Source organism: Pinus tabuliformis, chromosome 4_1, assembly GCF_031772625.1.
Source record: "Pinus tabuliformis cultivar Carrire ecotype Pingquan chromosome 4_1, CPIR1, whole genome shotgun sequence".
NCBI lineage: Eukaryota > Viridiplantae > Streptophyta > Pinopsida > Pinales > Pinaceae > Pinus > Pinus tabuliformis.
Genome location: NC_142303.1, coordinates 260320129 through 260330091, shown reverse-complemented (window position 1 = coordinate 260330091; position 9963 = coordinate 260320129).

Here is a 9963-nt window from a genome sequence, read left to right as displayed (position 1 = left end):
CAAGTGAAGGAATGGAGGAATGCTATGCTTCAAAGCATTTTTGTCCGTAGCCTTGGTGCTGGTGTAAGGACCATGTCAGAGTGATTTGAGTTTCTGATGGGTTCTGGTAAGGCGTTCTCTCTACAGATGTAACCAAACTTTGTCGCCCACCTGAAACTTGTGTGGTCCCCCTGTGGGTGAGGAGAAGTTGTTCCTGTGTCTTGTCATGACCATATCCCTTTGTTGTTGCTGCTGCATGGAGGAATGCTTTGTGGGGATCGTGGATGTGGCGACGATTTGCCCCTTACTTTGGGAGCAAACTAGACAAAATAAATTTCCTAGTCCGTGAGATGAGCTTGCTGCATTTCTTGGAAGCGATCAAAGAGGTGGCAGTAGGTGGGGCTACCTCTGGTATCCTGTATAATGAATTATTCAAAGAAATAATGACAGCACGAGGCCTTGACTCATACACAACATGTCGCCTCCATAAGTATGGTTGGCCTAATAATACATCACAAACATCCAGAGTTATAACATCACACAATAACTCGTTTGTGAAGGGCTTGATGTTTTAGGGAAGGTAGCACTACTCTCGAACTTTGAGATCTTGTCCTTCATGAAGCCACTCGATGCTATATGGCTGTGGGTGTGGTGTAGTTGGTAGGCCCGACCGCTTCATGACCTCTACTGGAATAAGGTTCTTTTGGATTCCACTGTCGACAATGAATTGTAGTGGTGAACCCTTCACCCACATTTGTGAGTGGAAAAGAAGCTCCCCCTCCTCTGGGTCTTTGGGCTCATTCTTCTGGATCTTGGCAGTGGAAACCGTGGCGCTGGGATCTGCATCAATGATCTACTTCCCTTTTCCATTCCCCTTGTTAGGTTCTGGCTCAGGGTCAGAACATGCATCTGATTCAGAAGCCTTCAACTCGGCCACCAACGACTGCTTGGTCAGACACTCACTTGTGTTATGAGTGGGACTCTTGTGGAACTCACACCACTTTCCTGTGTCCTTCTTCGCCTTCATGGCGTTTTTCTTTTCTTGTGGTTTTGACGCGTTGTCTTGGGTCACCCCGCCTTGGATTTGTCCTTTGGGCTTCGGATTTGCAGATCCAAAGTCTCGCTTCTTCTGTTTGCACTTCTGCTCAATTTTGACAGCGTATCGGTATGTTGTGCCCGAATGAGGAGATGTTCAAGAACTCCATCTCTTCCTGGATGTATCTGTGTAGGCAGCCACGGTATTTGAGTACTAGATGCAGCTCAGAATATCTGATACCCAACTGTGTGCGAAGGGTATGAAAAATGTTTATGAACTCTGGCACATCTTGGTCTCATCCCTGCCACAATGTGGTCCATTTCATGTATTTGTCCTCGTATCTTTTGACAGGGTAGTACTACTCCTTGATGGCATCTCGGAATGGATCCCAAGTGGGTGAAGCTAAAAATAGTGAGCCTTTGCTTTAATCCTTTTGCTCGCAGTAGGTTTCCCACTAGTCCTTGACGTGGGGGGCTGCTTTGAGAAGAGAGAAAACAATCTTTTCCCGACTCGAAAATTCATGAATAGAAAAATACCCTTCTAGCAGATTTAACCATTTATCTACCACATCTGTGTCTATTTCACCCTTAAAGATGGGAATTTCAAAATTCACTTGTACCTTAAATGGTGTGGCATTTCCAGAGTAGCTATTGGAAGCCGATGCGTCGCTTCTGGGTAGCCGCTGAAGGATCTGGGAAATGCTATCCATCATCGCATTTTGTTGTCGCTCGAGCGCTTCTTCGAGCAAGATTTTGATAGGATCTCCTGCCCCCTCGTCTTCCTTCTCATCCGCCATGGGAGTTCGTTGGGATTTGCGAGGCTGGTCTTGCAAAGGTTCGACCAGTTCAAGCCCTAACTCCTTATATCCCGACCTCCTTGAGGACATGCAAAGAAAAACAGAGAAAAAGCAGACCGCTCTGATACCACTGATCCGAATTTAAACAAGAACGCAACAAATTACAGAGATAACCATAAACACAAATATGCAATGGAAATAATAATTCATTTCATTAATGTAAAATATTGAAATATGCTTACAAACAGTGATGGAAATAAACCAGCTAGGGCGATGGTAGCTTATCTCTGAGAAGAGATGTGGTGGCTACATGCCTATGAACTGTTCTTAAATGTGTTACAATGAGGCTCGAAGGCCTATTTATTGTTGAGAAACAATGGAAAACCCTTAACATTCCAAAACCTAACCCTATAAGATGAAATGCCAAATTGTGGGCCCCGTTTGGGTAAATTGGTACATCAATTTCCTGGGGTCGTAACTTTGGCATACGATCTCCGTTTGATGCGTACAATAGCTCGTTAGAAAGATATATCCGAGCACTATCACCTTGGGAGGCAACATCGGTCCATGGACCCATGTAGCCCCAGATTTCCAGAAAAACGTCGTTTAGGGCCTCAAAATGGCTCTGGAAGTTCAGGACCTAAAAAACTACTTAAAATAGTAAACTATGCTACAATTTAGGAAATTAAAAAAGCTGAAAGAGACAGTTGTGGGGGTCCAAATGGAATAGGTGGGTGGCCACCAACATCCACCTGGATCATCCTTGGGCGAATTCAAAGAGGAAAGTGTCACAGGAGAAGTTTCTGGAAGATTCCATGATCATCCACCTCGTAAACTGTCTTTGCCATTTGTCCATTCTCGCCCATCGCACCCTACAGAAGGGATTTCTAGTATGCATCGCACCTTTTACACTGGGCAGGTGAGATGCATCGCACCCTTAACACTGAGCAATCTGTATGGTCCATTTTTGACTAGTTCTGAGCAGTTTTCTATGGAGAACTTCTAGGAGATAATGTAATCAGCTAACCTTGTTCCTTTAGGGCATGAAACAACACTTTTAGGGACTGAGGAGCCCTTGGTTTATGGACATATATGATTGGGGTTGCAGTGCCATAAAATTTCTATAACAGATTGGGAGAGACGTAATTAAATTTTATTATTTGATTGAATATTTCCAATTAAAATAATAATAAATCTACATTTATATATTTATATATTGATTGGAAGGCTTAAGGACAATGGTCACTTCTTTCCATTAGATCCCCTTCAAGCCTTTACAATACCTACTACTTTATTATATTATTTAGTTGGGGCTTGTTACTTGTTGATGTGTTGGGGTAAACAAACTTGATGTGTTTTTTCTTTATCTCGCAGTTGGAGTCTATGGAATAAGAGAGAAATTTGATAGCTTGACAAAAGTGGTAAAGAAAATATTAATCTCTCCTACCTTGATATAACTTGTGGTCAAGATCAACACCTACAAGAAATTTGGTGTGGAATATAATCAAAACTAATAGAAGGATATGAAAGAGTGACAAACACGACCACTGAAACTTGCAACATTTTTTGTAGGAAGAGAAAATTATGTTTCTTTTTTCCAAACATGTATGTTAGTATATTACAGTTTAATGAATATGTTTTCCTATTATCATATATGGTTTCATATTTTGACAAAACATTCGCCAAGATTTGTTTTATTATTGAGTGAAAGATTTCTCAAGATCTTACAGGATTTTTTAATTCAGTGAAATATTCACCACGACTTTACAAGATAATATAATTTGGTGAGAGATTCGCCAAAAAATTTATATATGCATATTATATTATTGATAAAATCGCCTCCCATTTTTCCTATGTATCATGGGTATTTTCCCATTTATTATACATATAAATTTAGGGTGGTTCTTAAAATTTTCCTTGGGACACACAACAAAATAGTGTCCCAAGTTTTGACAATTCCAACATTTGACTTTGGAATAGTCCTTCTACTTGTTCTCCTACTTTCCTCTACCTTTTCCTTTGCCTCCACTATAGGAAGTCTTCTTCTTTGCTGTTCCCTTCTTGCCTCTTACTAACAATGCCACATTGTCATCCTCCTCCACCTGTTTGACTACTCCAAGATGGTTCTTTATGATCTCATTCTAAATGCAATAATCCCACAACCTCTCCCATCTAGGAAGGCTTTCCTGTGCAAAAATTCCATCCACAAAATTCTCCCAAGTCTTGGGAAGACCATTCAAGGCAATCCACACCAACTTAGTGGGTGAAATGATCTCACCTATGACTGTCAACTCATCTCTCACTAAAGTGATCTTTGTGAGGTATGTTGTAGCATTGTAAGTCTTAGCCATTTTAATGGCCTTCAGTTTCTCCTTTAGGACCATTTTTCTGTTTTCAATTGAGCTTTGGTAAAGATTGGTCAAGGATGTCCACATCTCATGTGCGTAAGTCTTTCCTCTTACATGAGGATTTACATGATATTTGACTCCTTCAAGAATCAATCTTTTTACCTTAGCATTATTTTTGTTAAACTCTGCCAACTGTACAGGTTCATCAGGTACTGCTACTGGATTTTGTGTGGTATTTACCATAATGCTCGAGACTTTTGCTTCCTCAAAGATGCTCTAGATTCTCTCCTTCTGTGCACTGTAGTTGTTCTACCCATCCAACCTGTCTTCAACTCTCAGACCCAAAGACATGTTTCATTGTCCTACCAAACTGAATTTTTCAAATATGTGGCAAAGGTTTCTATTTTCTGTGTAAAAATGAGCTTGATGTAATTTTCACTTTATTGTCCCAAACTGCACTTTTCAGCCAACCAAGCTCTGATACCATGAATAATTTCAACCCGCACTCTGTTTATTAGTTTTCCTTATCACTCCATGCATTTATCTTTAAATCCAAGCATGATAAAAATTCTAAAACCTAGAAATTACCATATTTTCTAAAAAAAGTGTGGGGCCATTATAGGGATCACCTTGAATTAGGATTTAGAGGTGGACATGATTTTTTAGGTTTGTTCCCTGTAATAGTTATTTTTTTCTTAATGAATGACAAGGTTTTTGTCCTGGTTATGTTCCTAAAATGGATAAAGTTCTTTTAACTCTGTCTTTTTCCCATGGTTTTGTAATTATTATGGACTTCTTATTTCTCATTTCTTTCATGGCTCAAGGTTACCCTGTTTATATATTTGAATTTTTTTTTACATTTCTTCGGAACAAATTAAACCAAACTATCTTGTTCCAAGTGGGAGATTGTTGTATGTGGAGCATGATTGTTTAGAGGTCTTTGTTTCAGCTGGATGTATACCCCAGGAAGTTTGTACACCCCTCCACGTGGGGCAGTGCGGGGGGGACTTGTCCCCCCACAGGGGTCTGGGGGGGCCCATCCCCCCCGTCTGAGGGTCCGGGGGCCAGCGGTCCCCTGCGGGGGCTCGGGGGCAGGGCCCTGAAGCTAAAAACAAATGTAAAATTGCCTTGTAAAAGTATAGTAATTTCTAGTCAGTCTGAGCCGTTCATTAGGCGGATGATCTGACGATAGAACATATGTTTAGTTTAGGGTTTTTTGCCCTAGAAGGCAACCCCTCTCTTTGTATGAGGGTATTGTATTTGAGGCTGTGAAACAGATGTGTATTCGTGAGCGAGAAACAGAGAGCTGAGACTGTGAGAGAAAACATAGGATATTACAGCGGATTTGCTGTAGGTTGTGTCTCTTCATTTTGCTGGATAATAAAAAGGAAGGACTGGTTGTTCGGGGTGGACGTAGCCCAAACTGGGTGAACCACGTATATCTGTGTCTCTCTTGTTTTGTGCATTTTGTGTTTATATTTATGTAATATTTTATGTGTTCCATTGCTCCGTAATATATAATTTTCTAACAACTGGTATCAGAGCCGAAGGTCTATTTGGCTGATAAACTCACAAGAAAGAAGGGTTCCTGGTTCAAGTGGGAGCAATGGCGGAAGATGGTAAGTTTAGGGTCGAGAAATTTAACGGCCAAAACTTCTCGCTGTGGAAGATGCAGATGGAAGATTATCTATATCAGAAAGATCTATACCTACCATTGGGCGGAAAAACAAAGATGCCGACGGGTATGAAAGACGAAGAATGGAACCTTCTCGATAGAAATGCGCTTGGAACAATACGGTTGTGCCTTGCTGCGTCATTCGCCTTCAACATTTGAAAGGAAACCACGACAGAGAGTTTGATGCAGACGTTGTCAAAACTATATGAAAAACCCTCGGCCTCAAACAAGGTATTTCTTATGAAACAGTTATTTAATATGAATATGTCGGAAGGTGGATCTGTTGCAAACCATTTAAATGATTTTAATACAGTTACAAGTCAGTTAAGTTCTGTAGGGGTAAACTTTGATGATGAAGTTAGAGCTCTGTTATTCTTGTGCTCATTACCAGAAAGTTGGAATGGTTTGGTAATGGCCATTAGTAACTCCGTTTCTGGATCTAGTACTTTAAAGTTTGATGATGTTGTCGGTGCTATCCTTAGCGAGGAAATGCGACTGAAAAGCTCTGGTGAGACATCGGGAAATGCTTTGAGTGCAGAGTCTAGAGGAAGAAAAATGGAAAGAGGAAAGAGCTCAGGATATCGCAGTAAATCAAGGAAAGGCAGATCCAAGTCCAGATGGTGGATAGTGTGCTGGAAATGTGGAAAGAAAGGACACCTAAAGAAAGACTGTAGATCTCGGAAGGGAAAAGAAGGAGATGCACATCAAGAAAACAATCATGAAGCAAATGTGACAGGTGAGGTGTTACAAGATGCTTTGATTCTTTCTTTCGAAAATATCACTGATTCCTAGGTGGTAGATTCAGGGGCTTCATTCCATGCCACACCTGATAAGAAATACTTTCATGACTATGTTCAAGGAGATTTTGGACAAGTTCGTCTGGGTGATGATAAACCCTGTAAAATCATTGGAATGGGTAAGGTTCTTGTAAAACAACAGAATGGAAACCAATGGCTATTAAAGGAGGTAAGGCATGTTCCAGATCTAAAGAAAAATCTGATTTCAACAGGGCAGTTAGGCAGTGAAGGTTGTGTGACAACTTTCATAGATAAAGCTTGGAAGGTCACCAAAGGAGCCCTGGTAGTAGCAAAAGGTGAAAATTTTGGTACAATGTATTTATGCAATGGTATTTCTAACTCTGTTAATGCTTTAACTTCCAAAGGAGCAGATGCAGCATTATGGCATCATAGGCTCGGACACATGAGTGAAAAGGGGATGAAGATTTTTCACTCAAGGAATTTGTTGCCGGGTTTAAAGAATGTTGATTTGGACTTTTGTGAGAACTTCATTTACGGAAAACAGAAGAGAGTCAGATTTCTCAGAGTTGGGAAAGAAAATAAGAACGAAAAATTAGAGCTTGTGCATACAGACGTATGGGGACCTGCTCAGGTATCATCTCTCGGCGGCTCTCATTATTATGTTACCTTTATTGATGATGCAACTAGAAAAACTTGGATTTATTGTATTAAGAATAAATTTGATGTATTTGATACTTTCAAGAAATGGAAAGCTTTGGTTGAGATTGAGACAGGAAAGAAATTGAAGTGTCTTAGATCAGACAATGGAGGTGAATATTGTAGCAAAGAGTTTGATAGGTACTGTTCAGAGCATGGAATTCGCAGAGAGAAGACAGTTCCAAGAACACCACAAGAAAATGGTGTATCAGAAAGGATGAATAGAACAATCATGGAGCGTGCAAGGTGCATGAGATTGCATGCAGGATTGCCTTGACAGTTTTGGGCAGATGCTGTAGATACTGTTGTTTATCTAATAAACAGAGGGCCTTCAAGTTCCTTCGATGGTGGTGTTCCGGAGGAAGCATGGACAGGTAAAAAGGTAAACTACTCCTTTTTAAAGCCTTTTGGTTGTGAGGCTTTTGTCCATATTGATAAAGAAAATAGAACAAAGCTCGAGGCAAAGTCAAAGAAATGTACCTTTATTGGATATGGTGTTAATGATTTTGGTTATCGCTTATATGATTATGAAAATCACAAAATCATTAGGAGCAAAGATGTAATATTCAATGAAAAGGTCTTGTATAAGAATCAGTTGCAGGAAAAGAAGAAAGAAAACGAAAACAAGGAATACGCAGTTCTTGATGACATCACTTAAAAGGTAAAGGTGCATGAAAATAATAATAATCAACAACAGCAACAACCACAACAACAACAGGCACCCCAAACACCTGAAAGTGGTGTTAGAAGATCTACCAGGATAAGTAGACCCCCTGAACGATACTCTCCTTCATTATATTATTTATTGTTGACTGATTCTAGTGAACCCGAATGTTATGAAGAAGCAATGCAGGTTGAAAGCAGGAAGAAGTGGGAGGTAGCCATGGAAGAAAATATGGACTCCTTAATGCATAACCAGACTTGGGATTTAGTCAGGTTGCCTGCAGAAAAAACTACATTGAAGAATAAATGGGTTTACAGGCTGAAGGAAGAAGATGGAGGAAAACAGAGGTACAAAGCTAGACTTGTCGTGAAGGGGTTTGCACAGAAGAAAGGTATTGATTTTGATGAAATATTTTCTCCTGTTGTTAAAATGACTTCAATCAAAACTATTTTAAGTCATGTAGCATCTGAAGATTTTCATCTTGAGCAGTTAGATGTAAAGACAACCTTTCTCCATGGGGATTTGGAGGAAGAGATATATATGTAGCAGCCACAAGGATATGAGGTAAAAGCGAAGGAGAAACTAGTGTGCAGGTTGAAGAAGAGCTTGTATGGCTTAAAACAGGCTCCAAGGCAGTGGTATCTAAAATTTGACAAGTTTATGTCTGAACAAGGTTATACTAGATGTCACTCTGATCATTGTGTTTATCTGAAAAAGCAAAATGATGGCAGCTATATTATATTGTTATTGTATGTAGATGACATGCTTTTTGTAGTATCTAACATGTAGGAAATAAATGTGCTCAAAAGAAAATTGGCAAATTCATTTGCAATGAAGGATTTGCGAGCTGCAAAACAAATCCTTGGTATGAGAATAACTAGAGATATGAAAAATCGTAAATTAACATTGTCTTAGAATGAGTACATACAAAAGGTGTTGAAAAGATTTAACATGCACAATGCAAAACTAGTTAGTACACCTTTTTCTAGCCATTTCAAACTTAGCAAGGAAATGTGCCCAAAGACCCAAGAAGACATGGATTATATGTCTAAAGTTCCATATGCATCAGCAGTTGGAAGCTTAATGTATGCAATGGTCTGCACAAGGCCTAATATTGCACATGAAGTGGGAGTTGTAAGAAGGTACATGAACAATCCAGGAAAGGAACATTGGATGGCAGTGAAATGGATTCTCAGATATTTGAAAGGTACCACAAATCAAGGATTATGCTTTGGTGGTTCAAACATTTCTCTACATGGATATGTTGATGCAGATATGGCAGGTGACAGAGATAACAGGAGGAGCACTACAGGATATGTATTTACTGTTGGAGGAACAGCTGTCAGTTGGGTTTCAAAAATCCAAAGTGTTGTTGCACTTTCAACAACAGAAGCAGAGTATGCTGCTGCTACAGAGGCTAGTAAAGAAATGATTTGGTTACAAAGGTTTATGGGTGAATTGGATAAGGAGCATGATATGGGCACGTTATACAGTGATAGCCAAAGTGCCATTCATCTTGCAAAGAACTCAGCATTTCATTCTATGACTAAACACATACAGCTCAAGTACCATTTCATACGATCAGTGTTGGAAGATGGAGAGTTGAAGCTGGAAAAGATACACACTAGCCAGAATCCTGCAGATATGCTAACAAAAGTTGTAACCAGGGAGAAACTGAGAATATGCTCAGTTTCAATTGGTCTTCAAGGATGACGATGAAGATGAGAAACAACCAGGTCCAAAGAGGAGTCATTGTCCAGCAAGTGAAGCAGCGGTGGAGTTTCAACAATCATTCTCCAAGTGGGAGATTGTTGTGTGTGGAGCATGATTGTTCAGAGGTCTTTGTTTCAGCTGGATGTATACCCCAAGAAGTTTGTACACCCCTGCACGTGGGGGGGTGCGGGGGGGAATTGCCCCCCCGCTGGGGTCTGGGGGGCCCATCCCCCCCGGATGGTGGGTCCGGGGGTCAGCGGTCCCCCGGCGGGGGCTCGGGGGCAGCACCCCCGAAGCT